General features: G+C 34.8%; 1 protein-coding gene and 1 long non-coding RNA gene across 5 annotated transcripts in view; one reads left to right on the top strand and one right to left on the bottom strand.

Annotated features, from left to right (window-relative positions):
* Positions 1-21,112, bottom strand: part of ST8SIA4 (ST8 alpha-N-acetyl-neuraminide alpha-2,8-sialyltransferase 4) — a 93,068-nt gene that overhangs the window by 4,881 nt on the left and 67,075 nt on the right. The gene's annotated exons all lie outside the window — the stretch shown is intronic.
* LOC111095118 overlaps positions 1-21,112 on the top strand; it is a 36,546-nt gene that overhangs the window by 3,560 nt on the left and 11,874 nt on the right. For 2 of the 4 annotated variants that reach the window (XR_005356611.1, XR_005356613.1), the window contains exons 3-6: positions 1,729-1,867; positions 3,252-3,413; positions 14,776-16,573; positions 18,622-18,863. This is a non-coding gene — a long non-coding RNA (uncharacterized LOC111095118). Of the gene's footprint in view, positions 1-1,728; positions 1,868-3,251; positions 3,414-14,775; positions 16,574-18,621; positions 18,864-21,112 lie in introns of those variants that run through there. The other 2 variants (XR_005356614.1, XR_005356612.1) reach the window with 2 other exon arrangements.

The raw sequence follows: 21,112 nt of genomic DNA, 5'->3' as shown, positions 1-21,112 counted from the left end.
AAAAGACACAGTAATGGGGCAGAGATTAAGTAATTCTCCTAGAAAGAGAGAATTTTAAACCTTGCCCGTAGGTTTTTCAAAATCTCTGGTATTTCAATTAAAAATCCAAATACCCTGCTTGCCTTAATCTGACTTATTTAATTTCAATTGTCCAAATCCCATTTTACAAAAGCTAATTAAAAATATTGCCTCAACCCACAGGAAAACAACATAAAACAACATATAAACATAAAAAATTCACTACTTATTCAGTTTAATATTTTGTTAAATAGGTAGAATAAATTTAATGCTGGTAAGTATTTTATACTATTCATTTTCAAAGGCAATAAAATACTCCAGAATATTCAGATCAATCATTGTTGCCAAACTGTTCACCTGAAAAGCATGCAAACTCACAAGTTATTCATCACCCCTGGCAAGGAAGGGGGTTTCCAGTACTTCTTGTCATACTCATTATCTTATGTGGAAACTGCTAAAAGAGGAAGAGTGTAGATTTTCTTTAATGTTCAAAGTTGTCCAATTACTAACAGAATAAAGTTAATATTTTTTTTAATTTTTGTTTTTACTCTTGGTTTCATATTTGGGAAAATATTTACCCTGTCCACCATCTAAATGTAAGGTAGAAGATTCTACTAGATTCTGATCACTGCTGTATTTACATATTTGCCTGTGATTTTTACACAATATTCTTCCCTTTGTCTTTTTAAAAATAATTTATGAGCTTTCTAGGGGACATCAAATACACCTAGGCTACTGTTGATCAAGAAATACTGGACTTTGAAGCCTTCCTACAAATATCCAAAACTTATCATTCCTCTTTTTTTTTTCCTTCTTTTTTTTTCCCTCCTTTGAACTGGGATTGATCTTTCATTTTTTTTATTCTTCTAGTTGGATTGAAGGCCACGCGCTGTTTTGAGCAATATGAAATGCACTATACATCTTTTGTTATCAAAAATGTTTTAAGAAAGCCTATTTTCAGTAAAGAGGATTCTTAAGGAGTTTTCAGAAATTATTATTTAAGAATTTCTCACAACACAAAGGTAGCTAATGAACAAAACCCATAGTACATGCATTGTTAACATCATGAAGAAACCATAGATACTGATTCTGTGCAAGGAGTTTACACTACAATTTGAAGGGTTTGAAGAGACCATGATACAGCTGAAAGCTCTCTCTGCTTTGAGAAAGCAGATGTTCTAACACAAAATGATTATTATTGGAAAATTTTGTGAATGTGATCTGTGTGTGATTACAAATGTCAGTTGATGAATTTGGTTAGTTTTTAAAAATGCATATATTTATAAATTTTTAAAGTGGCCGAGGCAAGTTCAAACTCAGTCAAAAAAATAATTATTTCTATCGGGGAATGTCAATGACTGGGAATAGTCTGGCAATACGAAGGTCTTAGTGAATTACTTTATTTCTGAAGTGAGAAAAAAATACCTATCAGGAAATAATATAGCACTTTATTATTTGTAGGGGACTCCAAAGTCACATTATGTGTGAGTTCAAGAACACCTTATAAATAAACACTTTCCATTTTCTGGAGAGATTTCCTGGGTAGCAATTCAACTGTGATCAATCATAGACAAAAATACCAAAGTAACTTTTATATGTAATACAAACAAGCAGTTATAATAGTAGAAAAATGCCAAAGGCAAAATTATTGACCTTAATATCTTAAAATAGTGTCAGAGATATACAGTCACTCAACATTTTTTGACCCAGGGCACCATATGCGATGTCACATGCAGAAAATCAGCGAGGTTGTCTTCTTACCCTCAAGTACCTAACATCTAAAAAGCAGAATAGGCAAAGGAGTGTAACTGGAGACATTAGCACATCCAGAAGAAAACAACAGAAAAATGTAAGTCTTGGGACAGTGTTCAAGTATGTGATGTGACTTCAGTGAGGATTTTATGGAGGAAAGAAATTTGTGAATTTTGGAATAGGGAAGATATACCTAGGATGTAAATTAATCGATATTAATAAAAATCATGTTTTGAAAACTAAACTCAGATCACAGAGCATCCTATTTGAAAATAACGGATAGAGAGGCTTTAGAAACTTATTTTAATCTGTGCAGTTCAAACACTGTTGTCAATAAATGTTGCTTTAAATCCGAAAGTGTTCCGATATTTGGCTTGTAACAATTTAAATAATTCAAAGAAAAATTAGCTACCCATTTTTAGGAATTTTTGGAGAAAAGAAACAAAATAAATGCCATTTATCAAACAGATCTGAATGAATGGTATCAACACGCAACAGATAAATTGAAACAGAACCTTAAGGCAGGTTGAGAACTAAGGCTACAGCTAATAATATTCCATGAAATTAAAAAGACACAGGAACTAACTAACGAAGTAAATAAATAAAAGAAATTTAAAAAAGACACAGGAACTGAGACAAATATAGTTAGTAAGAATTACCTATGTGCTTATTATAAATCTAATGTCCGGCTTGAAATTATATAGGTCAACATAAATTACTGAAATTCAGTATCTGCCCAGGAATATGTTCCATATGTGATAAGGACAAAAATGGATATTCTTCTTAAATTCTATTAGCACAGTTAGATAATATCTGCCAACTTTACAAGCCAAAATCCAAGGAACGGTTTTAAAATCCATATCTGGAATGTACAAGCTGACATTTAAAAACCACCAATTTCTTGTGAAGAGTTAATCAAAAACAGAATGTTAGCTTAAGTTTTTAATCCTAATTAGGAAAAAAAGTGAATTAAAAATAATACATATATAAAATAATGAACGAGTTATATTCTAGTTCAGTAGAAGCTGTTCTAATTTTTATCTCAAATTCATTTCTGGTGGTAGTTTAAAATTGGCAATGTTTTCAATTCAGCAAATAATCTAGTTTCCATGTATTTATTTCTTTTTATAGAAATTGATTTTTTTTAATCATAAAATCAATGCAGGCTCCCTGCAGAAAATTTGAAGAAAAAGAAATGAATGAGGAAGAAAACTATTACTTATAATCCAACTACATAGAGATAACCACTGTTACCACGTGCTGCATCCTCTTGTTTCCCTGGCTGTTTTGAATGTTAATATATATTCTAATCATTCATACATAGAATGTTTTTCACTAGCTAGGCTAAGTTTTATTTCAGATGTCATTAATTCCCTCCCTCCCTTTCTTTCTGCTTCGGTGTTGTAATACTCTATCTTGTTGTATGAAACAAACTCACCCTGGATTTTATGTGTAAATCGAACATTTCCAACTTTTTATAGATGCAATAGCCTCCATAGGTCTCACTACTTCCCAGCCTGGAAACTCTGCTCTTGCTAAGCAAGGTGTCTTGCCTTCTCTTCCTCCAACATATCCCTCCCGTTTGTTATTTCAAACCAACTCAACACCTGCAATGTTTGCCCACCAAATCAGCATCACAAAAGGTGAGTTTGAATCTGTGATAGAATGCCCCAGTCCTTGGGAAAGCTACTTCACTTTCTTGGACCTCAGCCAATAAAATTTACCCTATAAGGTTGTTATGATCATGTAAAAGAGATAGTAAGTGTGAAGGTCATAACATTAGCTTGGCACATAGTAACACTAATTGAATTTTAACACATCCCAACAACAACCCATTTCTCAGGGCCACTCACGCATCCCACTTCTCTCTCGGTGCCTTGTATAAAGATACTGCCTGGAGAATTGTGGTCTTGGCATTTAACCTCAATGCCCAGGTTTCCTTGGTGGAGAAACAAAAACATCTGATTGTATGGCTTTGGGACTTCTTCTATCTATAAGATTCCATGGCTGTTTCAAATCTTCTCTCTCCATGAAACTGCCCACTGCCTTCAACTGTATGAAAACACTCTCGGTCCTTCTCTGCTACCCTGCCTCCCATTCAGTTCTGTTTAACTCTTTTCAGGTTTTAATATACTGAAAAGCAAAGAAAGTACTCAGTAAAGTAGTTTTGATATGGAAGCCCATAATGGGTTAGATTTCATCTCATAATAAAATTAGGTAATGATCACCTGATGAGGCAAAATATATTATTTCAAACAACCAACATGTTCCAAATAAAAGAAAAAAGACTTATCTTCAACAACATTCAGCCTTTGATATACTTATGACAGTTCACACTCAACGTTTTGGCAAACAAGTAGCATTAATTTGCATTTATATTTAAATAAAGAAGTCTAAAAGTTTAGAAGTAATAAGTATTTTTTTTTCCTTTTAAGATACTATTCTTCCAGAAATCAAACATGAAAAATTTTAGAAGAATATAAAATAGAATATAAAATATTCTAGAACATAAAATATGGAATTCCACTGTGTCAAGTTTTAGTATTTTATGCCACGTTTCCACTGATGAACCCAGCAATTCTTTTATCTGGAGTGTGATATGAAGTACATAGCATAAGGTGCCTGCTTCTCTTCTCCTCTTTATCTTCCCACAACCAAGCTTTGTGCTTGTTCTGCAGGAAAATCCTGTTAAGGTTAAGTAATACAGCTTCTGGCTCAGACATGTCTACACACATTTGAGATATTATAAACGAATTAGTTTTCCATAATTCATCTTTGCAGAAGATGGGTTCATCTCCCCAATTCTACATCCCATGCCTCAAAACTAATTTTTAATAATACCTGAATATTATACAGCAGTGTTCAGATATTCTGTTCTCCATATCTGTTAATACATTGGTTCATTCTTAGAAAAAGTACATGTGCATAGGCTACATAATATAAAACATAAAGCAGCCATTCTGGGCATCTTGAAATGGAGTATCTCTGCTGTTTTGTTTTCAACTGTTCAAACCTTGCACTTTATTCCCAGTCTGCAGTATGCTCCATCACATGAATTTGCTTTCTAAAGTGAGGAAAAATTTAATTTTGTTTTAAAACTGTTTTGGTAAAGTTTGTACTACCTCTTATTAAGATTATGAAATAGCTTGTCTTTCTATAAAAGTAGGGTTGGTGATAATTTCTTAAAACAAAACAAAACAAAAACAAGAACTTCCCACCCTTTCCTCAGAATAATTCAACCCATTATGAATTAATCCTTATAGCATCCCATTAAAGCAAAAAGTGATGGGTCTTATATTTACCTCTCACGTGAGGAAACGAAGGGATAGAGAGGCATACTTGATGGTCTTTGGCAAGTTAGGAGTAAACTCAGGAGTAAAAACATAGGCACTGTCATATAAGGTGGCAATGGTAATACTGACTTACTGTGTGTGTATAAAGGACCAGAGACTGTGCTAAGAGCTCTACTTATGTTGTTTTGCTAATTTAATCCTCATCACAAACCCATGAATGGATGCTATTCCATAGATGGGGACATCGAGGCTTGGGCAGGTTAAATAACCAGTTTAAGGTCGTAGAGATTGTAGGTGACAGCCAGGTTTTAAGCCCTGGCTATGATGATTTCAAATGTAACTAAAAAGGAATGGGCTTGTTTAGCTTCTCAAGAGAATTCAGCTTGAAATAGTAATTTCCTGGGGAAATTTTCGACATAGGGTTCATATAGGAAAAAAAACAACAACAACATAGTTCTATGTGGTGTTGTGGCAATTAACAGTCTGGTGTCATTTGTGGTGTGTTTTACACATGCAGCTTTTTTGGCTTTTTTTGTTTCTTTCAAGGGTAAATGAGAGATGACCAGTACATAGGACCCACTTTTCCCATGAACACTCTCAAAAGTATCCCAAGTCAGATGATTTTGTAGTTTCAATATATAACTTACTTAACCACATTGCAAATGTCAAAGGCAGTGACATTGTATCAAAGGGTAGGGATTTCCATGCAGATATGAATAAGCTTCTTAAAGTATTTGGAAGTGTTATTAAAATGAAAGCAGGAATTTATAACCACAAGGGGTCAATTTGCCAATATTTTTTCTAGGTGTCCTTTGCACGCAGAGCTCTATATGTTTCTACTGACCTTCAAAAGCCTGATTCATCAGAGGCTTAGAGCTCTCGTGGCATGGGGAAGGGAGTAGGAATACTAATGTAGGCCCCCAAATCTCTATATTCTATTTGGTACTTATTTGTTAGGTCTACTACAGGAATCAGGCTCTGACTTTAACTCTGAATTTCAGCCTTCTTTTTATCTGGCCAGATACACAGCCTGGTTGAAAGTAGATAGTATTACAAAACTCAAGAACTATCTATGATATGTTGGTTTTTGCCGAGTGTCTCGTATTCTTTTAGTGAACATCTAACTCTTGTTACCATGGTATTAGTAATTCTATTTCATACTCACAGTTTTAAAGTATTTTCACATGCTCCTCACAAAATCCCATTATATATATTGTAGTATATATTACCATTTCTACCTCCTAGAAGATCCAGTGAAAAGTTCAAGAAGTAAATAATTTGTCTGAATTTGCTCAGCCAATGTGCCTAGCAAATTGTGCTGTGCCACACTGGTGTGTTGGTAAATGTTTAACAGCAGACACTAACTGGGGGAGAAAGAATTGCTAATTTGCAGCCTTTGCAAATTTCTGTGATGTAAATGCTCCCATCAGGGCGGATTTCAAGCTATTGACCTGACATCAAGGAACACTGAGTGGGGAAGAGAGGTATAAACCACTCCTGTCAGCCAGTACCAGCTAGCTCCAGTTCACCACCGGTTGTAATAGAAAATAGTCTTCCGGGATGTGGCTCACTGGTTGAGCACCTGCCTTTGGCCCAGGGCATGATTTGGAGTCCCAGGATTGAGTCCCAGGTCAGGCTCCCTGCATGGAGCCTGTTTCTCCCTCTATGTCTCTGCCTCTCTCTCTCTCTCTGTGTGTCTCTCATGAATAAATAAATGAAATCTTTAAAAAAGAAAAAGAGAGAGAGAGAGAGAGAGAGAGAGAGAGAGAGAGAGAGAGAGAATATAATCTTCCTGACCTGGAGCCTCATAATGTTTGCACAAGAAAATTTAATATAAAGAAACTTGCCAGAGAAGAATTTCCAGGTAATTGTTTATACCTTATTTGTAAGAAGAGAAGATGGGGGCATAATTTGCTTCTTGTAAGATAAAAGAGAGATTTAACATTATTATAAAATGAAAACAGAAAGAGATGAATGAGTCTTCTATTTTTCTCTCTCAAATGTGATATTCAAGCACAGCAACACTTTGTGTTGGAAACAAAGCAGATACTTAATGAATGCATATTTAACTTCTTCTTGCCAGAGTTTTAATAAAAAGGAACATACTCATGGTTTGGAAATTTCTGAGTGACAGTATTTAAAAGGATACGCACCAGAAAAGCTGGAGTTTGGGCTTTACTTTACTTTAAGCTAAATATATGATCTTGGGCAAACCACCGAAACTTACTCAGCTTTAGTTTGCTCAACAATAAATGAGGTTTTTAATATGGTTCCTACTACATCTAAAATTCTTGTTTTTAAAAGATCACAGGTAATCTGAATCCAGATTGAAGAACCTGAGAGTTCCTCCATTTGCAGCTGGAATCTATGTTTTGCTTGTAGTGGTTAACTACTCTTACTTCAATAATGTGCGATCTGACATCAGATGCAGCATATCCAACAATTACTCTTGGATAAAATCACCCCTGCTAAAAAATTTAACGTCATATCCAGTTTCCTATAATTCTTGTATCCAGAGGTCAGAAAATTTTCTCTACTTACAAATTCATAATAAATGAATTTTTTGATTATTTAAAAATTATAAAATTATCCATCATAATTTCAAAGATACAACCAAAGGAAGAGAATAATGTCAAAGAAAGTGGAAACTTGCTGAGATGTGAGAGAAATTAAAAACAGAGGGGATCCTTTAGGCTTTACTTATCATGAAAGAAATCCAAATGGAATTTAAAAGGATCATTCCCAAAGTATATTACATGTTGGTTAGATTTAGGTGAAAGAGAATTTAAAAAAAAAATTACAGATGGATTCTATATTATGCTATTAAAAATGGAGGTGCCTGGCCAGTTCAGTTGGTGGAGCATGCAACTCTTGATCTTGGGGTTTTGAGTTTGAGCCCCACATTGGGTGTAGAGATTACTTAAAAATAAAATCTTAAAAAATTATATTAAAGATAATACTCTTTGGGGAATTCTCAAAGATTATTCTTAAAAACGTAAATTGGTGCATGGGGCTATGGCAAAAAAAAAAAAAAAAAAAGAAGTAGATGTAAAGCCACAGGTTTTAATGACCTTTTTTTGTTGTTGTTGTAACCCAATTGAACTGTGAAAGACAACTGAAATTTATGACCTGAACTGCCAGAATGAGGAAGTAGTGACGTCCAAAAGGTGAAATACTAAAAACAGAATGGGGATGATCTTTAGACACATGATAAAGGAGTTAAATGAAGTCAATGCTAATGGGCCTTGTGTATGATCCCCCTTATGAGATCAGATTGCTTTTTGAAAGTCAAAAATTATGGAAACCTTGCATTTTTCCTATTAAGATGAAAAGGAAACAATGAAATAAATGGTTTCATAAGATATGGAGTCCTACAAGAAAAGAAAAAATAATTAAAAGCAAGTGGGAGTAGGTAATCCTAAAGCTTAGCAAAACTGGGTTAGATATTGAAAGATGAAAATGATAGTGGTATTTTATCCATGAAATTTTTTTTCTTTACATAAACATTATTCCAAGAAGGCAGTTAAATATTGTATTTCCACATTCCCAGAGAACATAAAGACAACTGCCCAATAAAAGTCCCTTTTACTATAATAAAATGTAAACAACTCTTCTAATGATCTGATGACCTTATTTTAGCTTGATTTGAACAACTTACAAATGGGTATGCCCAGTTTCCATCAATAAGTCAGGTGACATGAACCTTCCAAATAGGAATTGTGCTAAAATCTATTTCAAAAGGAGTAAAGACCAACAAATGTGATCTATAATCCATTCAATAATGTAAAATGCTTGCTAGCAAAGTATATAAACTAACCATCAGCCAAAGCTCAGACTTCTTCTCAAAGCCCAGTGAAGGAACAGATTCAAGATAGCTATAAGCAAGTTCAGAGCAGTTCTTTAAAGCCTTCCCAGCAAGTATCAAAATAATAGCATTTGGGGAGGTTAATCAAATTTAGGTCATTAGTCTCTATATTTATTCCTGCCATACAGTGTGCAGTATTGAAGGGACTGTCCACTTAGACAACTGCCTTGTCCTTGCCATAAATTTATCACTCAATAAGCAGCTTTCCAGGAGCATATAGTTGATAAAGGGGCATCCAGCTGAAGGCAATGCCACTGATGCCGGCTTTGGGATTTGAATTATATCCCAAAGCTACATGTCACTAGAAATATTACTGTTGTAATACTACCCCTAAGACCCTAGTTTTCCTAATTATAGGGTAAATTTTATATTTTTATCCCTGAAACTTTGAAGGGCTATTAGCTGGTACATAATATTTTCATTAGGTCAAATATTAATAAATACTTGGGTATTTTTCCCCTCCAGATGTCAGTCTATATTTGATGAAACTCCAATCTGATGCAATCAATGGCAATTTTCTTCCTTTTCCTCTCTTTCAGCCTCACTTAATGCCAATTCCTTCAATGTATTTTTAGGTAGGAGCATTTAATTTATAAATCACATTTATAAAATAGTTGCTAAATTTAAGCTCATTAGTGGAATTTTTTTTTTTAAAGTTCTTATTCTTCTGAGGAAATAAAATAATGGAATACAGTCGTAAAGACAACTTACAAGTAATATGCTATTCTTTGCAATAGTAAAGTATTAAAGTGAAAATGGTATTTAAAATCAGGCTGTTGTGTAACAAACTGTACCTTGACTGAGATGTGCCCCTATTATGATGTTTGTCATGATATTCAGTTAAAATACAATGATGAAAGAATGAAGTTGCACCCATTCATCATACTATATGAGAAAAAGAACTCAAAATGGATCTTAGACGTCAACTTAAGAGTTAAAACTCTAAATCTCTTAGAAGGAAATACAGGAAAAAAGTATTGTGACCTTAGGCAAAGCTTTTACTAGATAGCAACAAAACAAAAATTAAATTGGACTTAATCAAAATTAAAAATTTTTGCGCTCCAAAAGATGCCAGCAAAGAGTGACAAAACTCACAGAATGGAAAAGATATCTGCATCAAAATACCTGATAAGGAACCTGCATCAAAACACATAAAATACTCCTACAACTCAATAATAAAAATATTTTTAAAAGAACCTCTTGATTTTAAAACCGAGCAAAGGCATAGATATTTTCCAAAGAAGATACACACACAATATGCACATGAAAAGATGGTCAACATAATTGGCTATCAGGGAAATGTGAGTCAAATCCAAAATGAGATACTTTTTCATACCAATTCGAATGGTTATAATAAAAAAGACAAATAATACGTGGTGTTGAGGATATTATGGAATTGCACACTCATCCATTGCTGGTAGCTGTGCATGAGAGTAAAGTGGTGTAGACCCTTTGGAAAACAGTCTGCAAGTTCCTCAAAAGATTAAACATGAAGTTACTATCGATGTAGCGATCACTCTCCTAGGTAGAAGATTCTCTCCACCAAATTTAGTTGGGCTCCTGTGGGCTCCCTTTTCAACTAGGCATCTACTTGGGCCTTCTGTGTCCCTCCTTGTTGAGTCTAGTTTTTAGGAAGAATCCTGACAGTTTAAGTTTAGTGAGACTCCCCGCCCCCCCTCCACACACACACTTGATACCTGCTTATCTGTGTCTGTTTCCTGCTCCATAAATTTAAAGTAAACCATCTTACCTTCTGGAATATTGGAGAAATTGAATGCTCTGATACAAATAACAGCTCATTATAAATTATGAATTTTATATACAAATTCAATTTAATATATCATGCTGATGGAATCATATTAGGAAGGTCAGCCATATTACCTGTGTACATGACAGAACATTAACTCAACTAATGAATTGAGTTTAGTTTAGTTCTTGTTTTTGTTTAAAGAACTTGGATTATTGCCTGCATTATACAACTAGGGCCAATCATCTAGTAAAACAAAACAAAGCAAACGAACAAACAAAAAACCCAATAGTTAATTCTTTTGAACTTGATAAATCTTAAAAAGCAGGGAGAAATGATCATAAGGTTTCCATTTAGAATGTGAACTATGCAATTCGACTGAATACAGCAATCATGAAAATCACGTAAGCTTAGAGGCACTGCCTAAGACAACCATTTATTTTACATGATTTGTTTTCTTTTAGTTATACTGATATAATAGAAATTCAGGAATGAGAGTCACAAAACTTTTTTCCTTACTCTTTGAATGAGAATATAAGCTGATAAAGATAATTAGCTTAGACTTCATAACAATAAACTTATCAGGAGGGTGAAACATAACTTTCTTTAAAATGGAAATGTAATTGAAATGGCTTTTTGTTTTTGTTGTTGTTCAAGAGGAACATTTCCATAATAAAGAATCCAAAATCACTTATCTGATGATTGATTCTACTTGGGGAAAAAAAAATTGAAGACAGGCAATCTGTGGGAGTTGGTTTACAAAGCATGTGTACAGTATTCTTGACCATCTGTTTCTCTTTGTGTTAGTACTTCGTGTAATATTGTTTTGAATGCTGACTCAAATTTCATTTATAAACTTCCTCGATACACAAAACATGATAGAATACAGAAAGCAAGAGTTGAAATCGGGGGAATATACAGGTTCAGAAAAGGAGTATACGCTACTGGAGAGCAAATTACATTTAAATTTTGGAATAAAAGTGATTAAGTTTAAAATATTAAGAAAGTTCACACTGAATGTCTAATGGTCTTGCTTAACTAATAAAACACCTCTCAAATGTCCCAGCTGCTATCTTAATATTCATACTTTCAAATAAAAGAGGATAAATGAAATGCAACACCAAAAAGCTGCAAATTTCATTAAAATTCGCGGGCACTCTGTAAGAGCTGTCTGGAGGGTCCTTCATTTTGCACTGGAATGAAAATAAGCCTTTTAGTCTTTGGCTTATCAATTGTGTATAAAAAGCAAACTCAGGAACTCAGGGACTAATCTATAAATCTGAAAAACATTAAATTATAGAATCTAAGAGGAAAAAAGGAGACAACGTAGGCTATCCTGTAGAGTTCCTTAATTAAATAAGAAAATATATCTAATGAGTTCCTTAAAATGGCTGCCTACATGAGAGACCAGATAAGATCCTTAACTAGCTTATTAAAGCCAGAGATTATTCACTGAAGAAGGGGAAACAGGTGGATTTCTGGAGTGGTGTGAAAGTAGAAGCATAATAAATATTCTAATTGTTTTGATTGCATTTAAGTCACACTATTTATTTTGAAGTAACAACTATACTTAAAGAAGGGCATAAGATTTCTGATTTTCAAAATGGTGCAAGGTTTAAAAAGGCTTTGAGAATGGTCTACGAAATCTACCTAAAAATATTTTGTAATATTAACATTAAACTTTCCAAGTCAGTAATGGTGAAACGTAGTAATAAGCACAGAAATACGAAGTGTACTGACGGCTGTCTTCAATAGTTCACATTTTGGGTATCACATTCTGTGTGAAGCATATGGAATTTCCAAAATTTTGTTTTGTTTCCAAATTCTCACATGTTTAAGAATTCAGAGTTATCTAATCCAGACCAGTGGCAGTTAGTTTGGTCTCATAGACTTTAATTTAAAGAAAACCAAAAATACCATGACTGTTTTTCCCACGGCAAGAATTATCAGGTCAGATAGGCTGTGAATGTATAGGACGGTGACTGAACTCTAGACATTAAGTGGTCTTTATGTCTGGCAACCGGTTTTAGGGTAAGGAAAATAATTCATATTGTTATAAATGGAATATCAGTACATAACTGTAAATGTGCATCCTATAGAGTAAAGATGTACTTGTCTTACTTAGGTAGATTTTTATCATCTTTTTTTTAAACAAAGGAGTAATTTAACTCATTTATATCTCACAGAGTGTTTTCCCTAAAAGTGAATTGCCAGTAAGGTTCAGTTTCAGTTGATTATATTAAGGTAAAAAATATCATTGTAATCTGTGTGATTTATGTAAAAATATAGTTTGGCAGAGTAAACAAACCCTTACCAGAAGAATAGTTGATTTCCTTTTCTCTTAACATTTAATCAGCGCTTCTACATTTCCCAAACTAGCTCTCTGAAGTTTTCCGAACAGAGAGAAACACAGGCAACCTGATACATATACTCTCTTTTCAAAAGTTGGTGGAAATTGGGTTGGTTTGGAATGACCTAAAACTATTTTTTATATGTGGTCCTGTGAACTAAAGAAATGGGAACTGCACTGCAACGCTACGTGACAATCTTCCAGTTTTCACTGTCATACATTTTGGCCAGTTTCCCTGTTGCCTGTCTCTTGTCCATACTTAAGAGCTGACTACATACTCCACTGTGGGAAAACATTGCTCCTTTTCAAACAGGAGTTTTACATAAGTTTCAATTTCCAGTTGATTCATCAAAACAAAGCTGGTTCAGAAAGGGGAAAAATTACAAATTGCTTACATCTGTTCAACCTAAAACATTATTCATAATCTGCCAGGGATGATGTCTAAGCCATCTGGGGAATATGATAGGTGTTTGGGGAAAAAAAATATCTGTCACAGCGCAATGGAGAAATGACATGTGAGAAAGTCTCAAGGTTACCTCATGGTTCAGTGATGACTTTCCGGTACTTTGCAGTAGACGAGTTTTGAATTTCTATATATGCCGACTAGAAACATTAATCTACTCAACAAATTTACATAGTAAACATGAACATACTCCATAATTTTACATAGGAAACATGAACATACTGGTTAAGTAAATTGATAAATTATTGGAATCAAGGGTTCCTAAGATAAACAAGTGAAACAAATTATTACAGGTTATGATTAGGAAATAGGATATTTCATTCCAATTTAAAAAGTGAATCTAGGGATACCTGGCTGGCTCAGTTGGAAGAACATGTGACTCTTCATTTCAGGATCATGAGTTTGAGCCCCATGTTGGAGGTAGAGATTACTTAAATAAGTTTTTAAAAAGTGAATATGTATTATCTACTGAGTATGTCAATATAATACATATAGTTGTATGTTGAATATTCTATTTACATGTATAATTATATTTAATACACTAATATGTAGAAATGCACATGTAAATAAACATATACATATGTAAATATATTGCTATGCAAATGTATATATACCTAAACATTCCATAGGTAGGTTCCAATTATCTATCAGAATACGTAGGTGACAATATTGCCTTAAAGTAAAAAATAGTTTGATATAGCATGACTTTTATGACTGTAGCATTAGTTGAATCAAATATTTTTCATATTTCCTTTTGCTTTTAGAAATCTGTTGGTTGGCAATGCAGATCTGTACAATCCCTAATAAAACTCTGCCTAAGATGAGGCAATTTTGTAATGAGACTCATTTCAGCTAGTTTTATCAAGAATGTACCAAAATCAATCAATCATTAATTTGCTTATTTGAACATACCCGAGGGACCATGTATATTAATTCTTCAATTAGGAAAATGCTTATATCATCACTAATCTTACTTACTGAATTCCTCTCGACATTAATGGAACATATTCAAAGTTTTCAAGTTTTATTATAAATGTTGGTATTAATGCTGTAAATTTATAAAAATGTTGAATAGGGTAAGTTCAGTATCAAGGAATAAATAGGAAATCTTTTATATCTGGGTTCTAGAACTTTCTTTCATACTCCACACACACACATATGGAATTTCTTTCAGACATTTCATTGTAATATCTTGGGGGATCTATAGAAATGTTTATGTTTCTTGAGGAAAGAGAAGGACAACAATGCATAATTTAAATGTGTATTCCCTGCCTCTCTCAAATACAGACCAAGAGAAATATTGAGCCGCTTTGCTTCCAGAGGATGTTTAGCAATCAAAGAGGAGAGAAGAGATCCTAGGGTCATTCCCACTCATCTGCTTATTAAGCGTAGATGATCCTGTTGAAAAAGTCACATTCAGTGTGACTGGAGCTGTGCATTTGTATTCATCCCACCTTGGAAACAGTGTGAATGTTTTTCTCTGGAGACTTATGTATTTCAGTGACAGCTGCATTGCCACAATATGCTGAAGTGGCTCATCTTGACAGGTCATATCCTGGCTTTCACATTCTGAATGGCAGCTGGGATGCCAGAGAGTTTTCTCACAGTGGGTGGGCCCTGTACTTAATCAGGCCATCCTGGCTTCAGACACAAGCTGCACGTGTGGCTACAGCCCACTCTAGGAAGTCCAGGATGTACCTTTGTTACTCTGCTTGCTCCCAAAATAGTAGTGGCATTCACAGTGGAGATCTCTGTGACTCTATGAGAACAGTGTGAAGTGCCTTTAAGGATCACAGATTTCCTGTGTTCCATTGTAGCGCTTTTCCCTGATGCCATGTGCTTCATCAGCCCCATGCACACTGTTCTAAATGCCAGTTAAGTGGTTCAAGGCTCAAACTGAACCTCTATCCACATCCATTTTCCTGTGTATCTGCAGATACGTAAACTGAAGTGAAAAATCAAATACCTTAACTTACAGTTCTGGGACAGCTCACCAATCAGAGCGAAGCTGTGATTGTAAAAAGGAAGCATGAGTCCACTCCCATTCACTAGAAAGCAAATCACCTGGTCCTGCAGGAGCCCTTGCTTCCTTCCGGAGGTGAGTTTCCACTTCGTGACTTCATTACCAACTGGGGCCGGCATAAACCTACCACTGTGCAAAACCCTAATGGACTGATGGGTGATAAATTAATATGTCCTGACATGAGGAGCATTTCCCTCAGCTTTTCAGAGTTTCTAGTTTGTGCTGGGCAAGCAGATTTCAGGGCACTCACCCAGAACACCTGAGAAAGCGATCTTCTGCTACTCCTGTAAGCTTGAAGCTCTACTTTTTACTCCCTCAGATCTCAAAAAGTAGGACCTCTTTGAAAACTTCTCTAAAAGCAGCTCATAATAGAATAAAACAAAAAATGTGTTAGATAGGAATTGTGTTGAGTTTAAGATTTCTAAGCACATCTTTGCAAAAAGACTTCTCTCAAGCCAAAAGCCTAGACTATGCTGTAGATTTTCTCACTTGCAAGACTCCAGAGACATCTAAGGCCGTGTTTCAGGATTAAATCTGCAGTTCGCCTTTCACAAATCTCAATAGAAAGCTCAAGAATTCTAATACAGGAGGATCAGCAGTTTGCACGGAGTGTGGGAGATCCTTAGTCCACAGAGGTTGATTCAAGTCAAAAAAGGGAAAGATCTTCACTTAATACTACTCCCTAAATGAACAAAGGAGGAGTTCAGCTTTTTCAAAGACGCAGATTCCTGTGAAATGTCTTAGCCCAGTGTGAGACTGAGAACAATTTTCATTTGCTTAATTATCCCATTCAGGAAAAGGACAAAGCCCTGACAAGTGGGCTATTATGAAATGCCAGTGAATTCTGATGCAGACATTTGAGTCCAAATACAGTGCAGTGATCCTCCAATGGATGACGTGAGAATAGGGATTTGTAGGTACAGGACTATGTCACGTCACAGATCTTTCTCCATGAAATGTGACTATGCTGATACAGAAATATCAGTGATGCATGCCACAGCCTGCCAGGCTCCCGCTTGGTGAAACAATTACCAAAAGGATCCCAGTGAACCAAAGAACCAGGTGAGCCCCTGAGATCTTTATGACCAAGGACTCTTTCCCAGCACTGTCTGTCTCTCTTCAAAGCAATTATCTTCAGGCCCGAAGCCTTCTCCTTTGTCTTTTTTCCTCTCATGGATTAGAAATTTAACCTTAATTCTTTTCCAAACATGAGCACGTGTATATCACTTATATCCATTTTCCCTGACTCCTTCCAACTATTGCCCAAATGCTTTGGTCAGTCTTCTCATTTACTTGAAGTTTTTTTCTTTGCCTTAATTCTATTTTAGAGTAATAAAGAAAAGGTTGGAAAACAAAGGATATTGACAGTGAGAGATCTGTAACAGGGAAAGGAAAGTCATAAGTAAAACAGAAAGTGGACATAATAAATTACTTGCGTCCTTAACCTTTAAGGCGCTTGAACATATCCCTTCAGAATTGCCACAATATTTCTATCTTGCAACATGTTCTCCTCTAAGTAAAACTGGTATTTCTGAAGTACAATTAAACAAAATAAGGAGATGTACAGTCACCTATTTATTATGTATGCTCTACTAATAAGACTGCAATTAGTGACATTTTTGCCATCTTTGACCATGAATGTGCAACAAGAAAGATAAGGCCTTATCTTTATCTTTTTTGAAGATAAAGCCCCTTATCTTGTGTATCCCATTCAAGAGTTTAGCTTTTCATAAAAATTATTAAAATGTTATATAAGAAGATTTTTCCAAGAGACAAACAAGTGAAAAGCAGCAGAGTTTAACAAGATGTATCACTGACAGTAGTTAGGAGCACACTGGAGCCGGTGTGTGTGTGGGGGGTGTTCAAGGACCAGGGCCACCACTTAGTGAGCTTGTACAAGATATTTAACTGGGTCATGTCTCACTTCATCATCAGTAAAACAGGAATAGTATTTACCTTCTAGGTTTGTTAAGGCGATTACATAAACTGTTATGATAAATCTTATCATAACATAAGATTTGTAGAGTGCTGCAAATAACACCTGGCACATATCACTACACTATTTATTTTTGAATAAAACAGTCAATAATAGGGAAGTCTTCCCTATTCTTCACCCATTTTTCCTCTGTAATACTTAATTCTAATACAAATAATTTCTTTAGTTATTCAGTTGTTTCACCTGCTGCAGTGCAAGCTCTGTGTCAATCAGGGTGGTGTTTATCAATGTACCTCTACCAACCAACACTGGATCTGACACATAGAAATTGATCACATATTTATTGCAAAAATCCCCAATTAATTAATAAAATCTACAAAAACAAATAAGAAACTAAAGTTTTATAGCTCAATCCATTCCTAAATTGAAAACTGCATATGCAGCAAATATCTATACAAAACAAAGATTTTATTTTTCTGAATTCAGGATACCCTTTCATACTCAATAGACCTAATTCATGTCTTGAAATATTTCTGGATGATCATATATTGTAATGATGCTTCTGAGTTTAGTAAAGCAGTCAAGGGCTCTTCGTCCAGAATAACATGGCAAATCACCATTGTGTTATGTAAACAAAGATATCCTTTTGAATGGTTCCATTATATTTGTCCGTGTGTGTCACATATTTTAGTGTAGACACGCAAAAAGTATATGTGTGTAAGTGCAATGAAAATTAATTCCAAAAAATGTAGATAAATGATTTTTTTGAGACAAATGATTTCTACAGATCGGATTAAATAATCTGTATTTATATAGCCATATTTGCATATGAATTCAAATCTAAATATTTTTATTATATTTACTTAGGTTGTTACTTTATTATGTTAATTAGGTTAACTCTTAATACAGTGTCTTAATAACAAATTGCTGATATACAGTATGACCAACACATTAGTTCTTAAAATTTAGACCCATAGTTTCTCAAAATCAGTCCTACCATGAATACACATAGGACTTGCTTTATTTTCCATTGACCGTAATATGAGTTGAAACTGAAGTCTCTGGGTTTTACCATGGGATCATTATTTACATTATACAATTATATTTGTCTATATAAATTAATTTTGGAAATATTTCTCTCTTTTTTTTTTTTTTTTTTCATTTAATGGTCCAGTCCTCCAGCAACCAAGTGTGTCACTGGGGAGCAAGTACAGAACAGGATAGACACAGCTTCTCATTCTGGAAAAGATGACCCTCTCCACCCTGTAACTGAAAGCCCCGTGGGCTGTTAATAAGCCAAGGAAGGGGATGTGTATTATGCCCTGGCAGTTCCAGATCAGAAAAGTTCCAAAATGTGACCGTAAAAATACTAGTATTATTTTTATGAAATAAAGTACTTCCCAACTCTACAACTTCCTACATAGATTTTTGAACAAGTTCTTACTTTCTGAGCCTCAATTGTTCTCATCTCTAAAGAGATTTATAAAATCTATTTTTTATGAGGATTACACGAGAAGATAAATGTTCAATCAATGGAGTCATCGGCATTGTTACTTCATTTCCTCCACACAGAGACACACAGATCCCTGGCGTATTTGCTCATCTCCAACCAGCTACAGCACACTTACTTGTCCTTCATTCTCCAGTGTTTCTGCTCTACCACTTAACCTTCCCCTGGAGTGGGAATCCGGTTCTTAGCTAGATCAAGTGCTCCTAGATGAATAGGTTCTGGTCATCTCTGAGGGAGCCCCAAACAAATCATTTTATTTTTAAAGTTCTTCTCATCTGACTCTTGATTTGACTTTTCTATAATTTGTTTTTGTCTTGGAGTAGGGGATGGATGGGCGACATAGAAATCGAGACATGATAGGAATCTATATATGCAAGTGAAATATATTTGAGCCTCTTGGAATCTGGAACCATAACTTTGTTTAAAATATTGATTCTGGCAAAGATTTAGAATTTATCTATGAGTTCTAAACAATCTGTTTTCATTTAAACACTATTTATCTTTGTCTAAGTAGATGCTGAATATCAATAACAAAGACTTCATATTTGGATAAGTTAAATGCATTGTGTTCATTTATACTTAAAGCAAGAGCTTTGATATGAATCAGTCTATGCTTCAGACTTTATCTTTTTTTCTTTACTTTCTTTCTTTCTTTCTTTTTGCTTAACTCTACAGGGACTGATTTTTCCTTTTGGGGCTCTGTCGGGGCACCACAGGCTTTGCAATTACACCTAAAATGCAGTACTGCATATCTGGGACATATGCCTGAGGGAAGCCTTCCCAATTCTTAAAACATATTGAGGATATTTCAGTATCACAGATGTTTCCTTATTGAAGATATTTCAGTATCACAGATGTTTGATTTTCAAACATGCTTTGGACCACAGCAACTGTAATAATAAGAAGAAAGATTTGCTATTCTCATCAGTGAAGTGAAGGAAATTGTTCTTATTTTCCAAGTATGACTCTCCTTCAGTTAGTAAAGGTTAGTACACTAACAGGCATTGCAGCATCCTAAAAATTCAGTATACCCTTAGCTAGCTCCCACATCTTTCTATTTCCTTCTCTTTTTGCTTTTATCAGCCTGCTTTACATCATCATTAATCTGCACACAGTTGAACAAATTAGCGTCAAAAATGTTATTGTTTCCAGTTACCCAACAGAATACTAATTTTAAATAAGTATGGCTCCTATCTTGTCACTTCTTGCTCACAAGCCTCTGATTGTCCACTTCCAAAAGAATAAAGTTCCTTGCTACGTCATTCAAGGCTTTCTAGAATCTTACACAGTCAAGTCGTCAGATAACTCTCTCACTGTGTTTACTCATTTCTCTATTTTTCTACTATCATGATTTTGTTCATCCTCTACTCCAAGGGTCAAACAAGTTTCACGTACCCTGTACTCTACACCACCTTCCATTAGGGAAATCTAATCCACTCTTCAGGATGAGTACTTTTAATGAAAAATCTCATGATTTACCCTGATGAAAGTAAATTTTCCCTTTATAGCACATCATTGTATTCATTCATACTGTATTTATTTAGATGTAGCCACTAAGCTATGAATCCAAAGGTGAATAAGGTAAACTCTTGCCCCTCATATCATTCAGATGTCTGCTCCGTTGTATATGTCTTAGGTCTTATATACTCTTATTGGCTAATATATCACCTGGTAGGCAAAAATTGAGAACCTATGGGGGGTAGAGATTAAACTAATTGAGCTTTATGTCCCTGGATCCTAGCCGAGAGCTTTGCATGTAGAGGAAGACAACAAATCTTTGTCAAAGTCAAGTGTCATGGAATTCTGATACATGATAAATGACAAGTCTTTTTGGTGATTCATAGTATTTCAACTATTATAAGTCTGGGTTTTTTTGTTTGCTTTTTGTTTTTAAAGATTTTATTTATTTATTCATGAGAGACACAGAGAGAGACAGAAAGAGAGAGAGAGAGAGAGGCAGAGACACAGGCAGAGGGAGAAGTAGGCTCCATGCAGGGAGCCCGATACGGGACTTGATCCCAGGACTTCAAGATCACGCCTTGGGCCGAAGGCAGGCGCTCAACTACTGAACCACCCAGGCATCCCTGTAAGTCTGGTTTTATTGGGCTCCAAAAGGAATGCCTAATATAATAAATTAAAATTTTACTTTAATGCA

The sequence above is a fragment of the Canis lupus genome, chromosome 3, assembly GCF_011100685.1.
Source record: "Canis lupus familiaris isolate Mischka breed German Shepherd chromosome 3, alternate assembly UU_Cfam_GSD_1.0, whole genome shotgun sequence".
Taxonomy (NCBI): Eukaryota; Metazoa; Chordata; class Mammalia; order Carnivora; family Canidae; genus Canis; species Canis lupus.
Note: the sequence above shows the minus strand (reverse complement) of the source record. Positions and strands in the feature narration are given on the sequence as shown.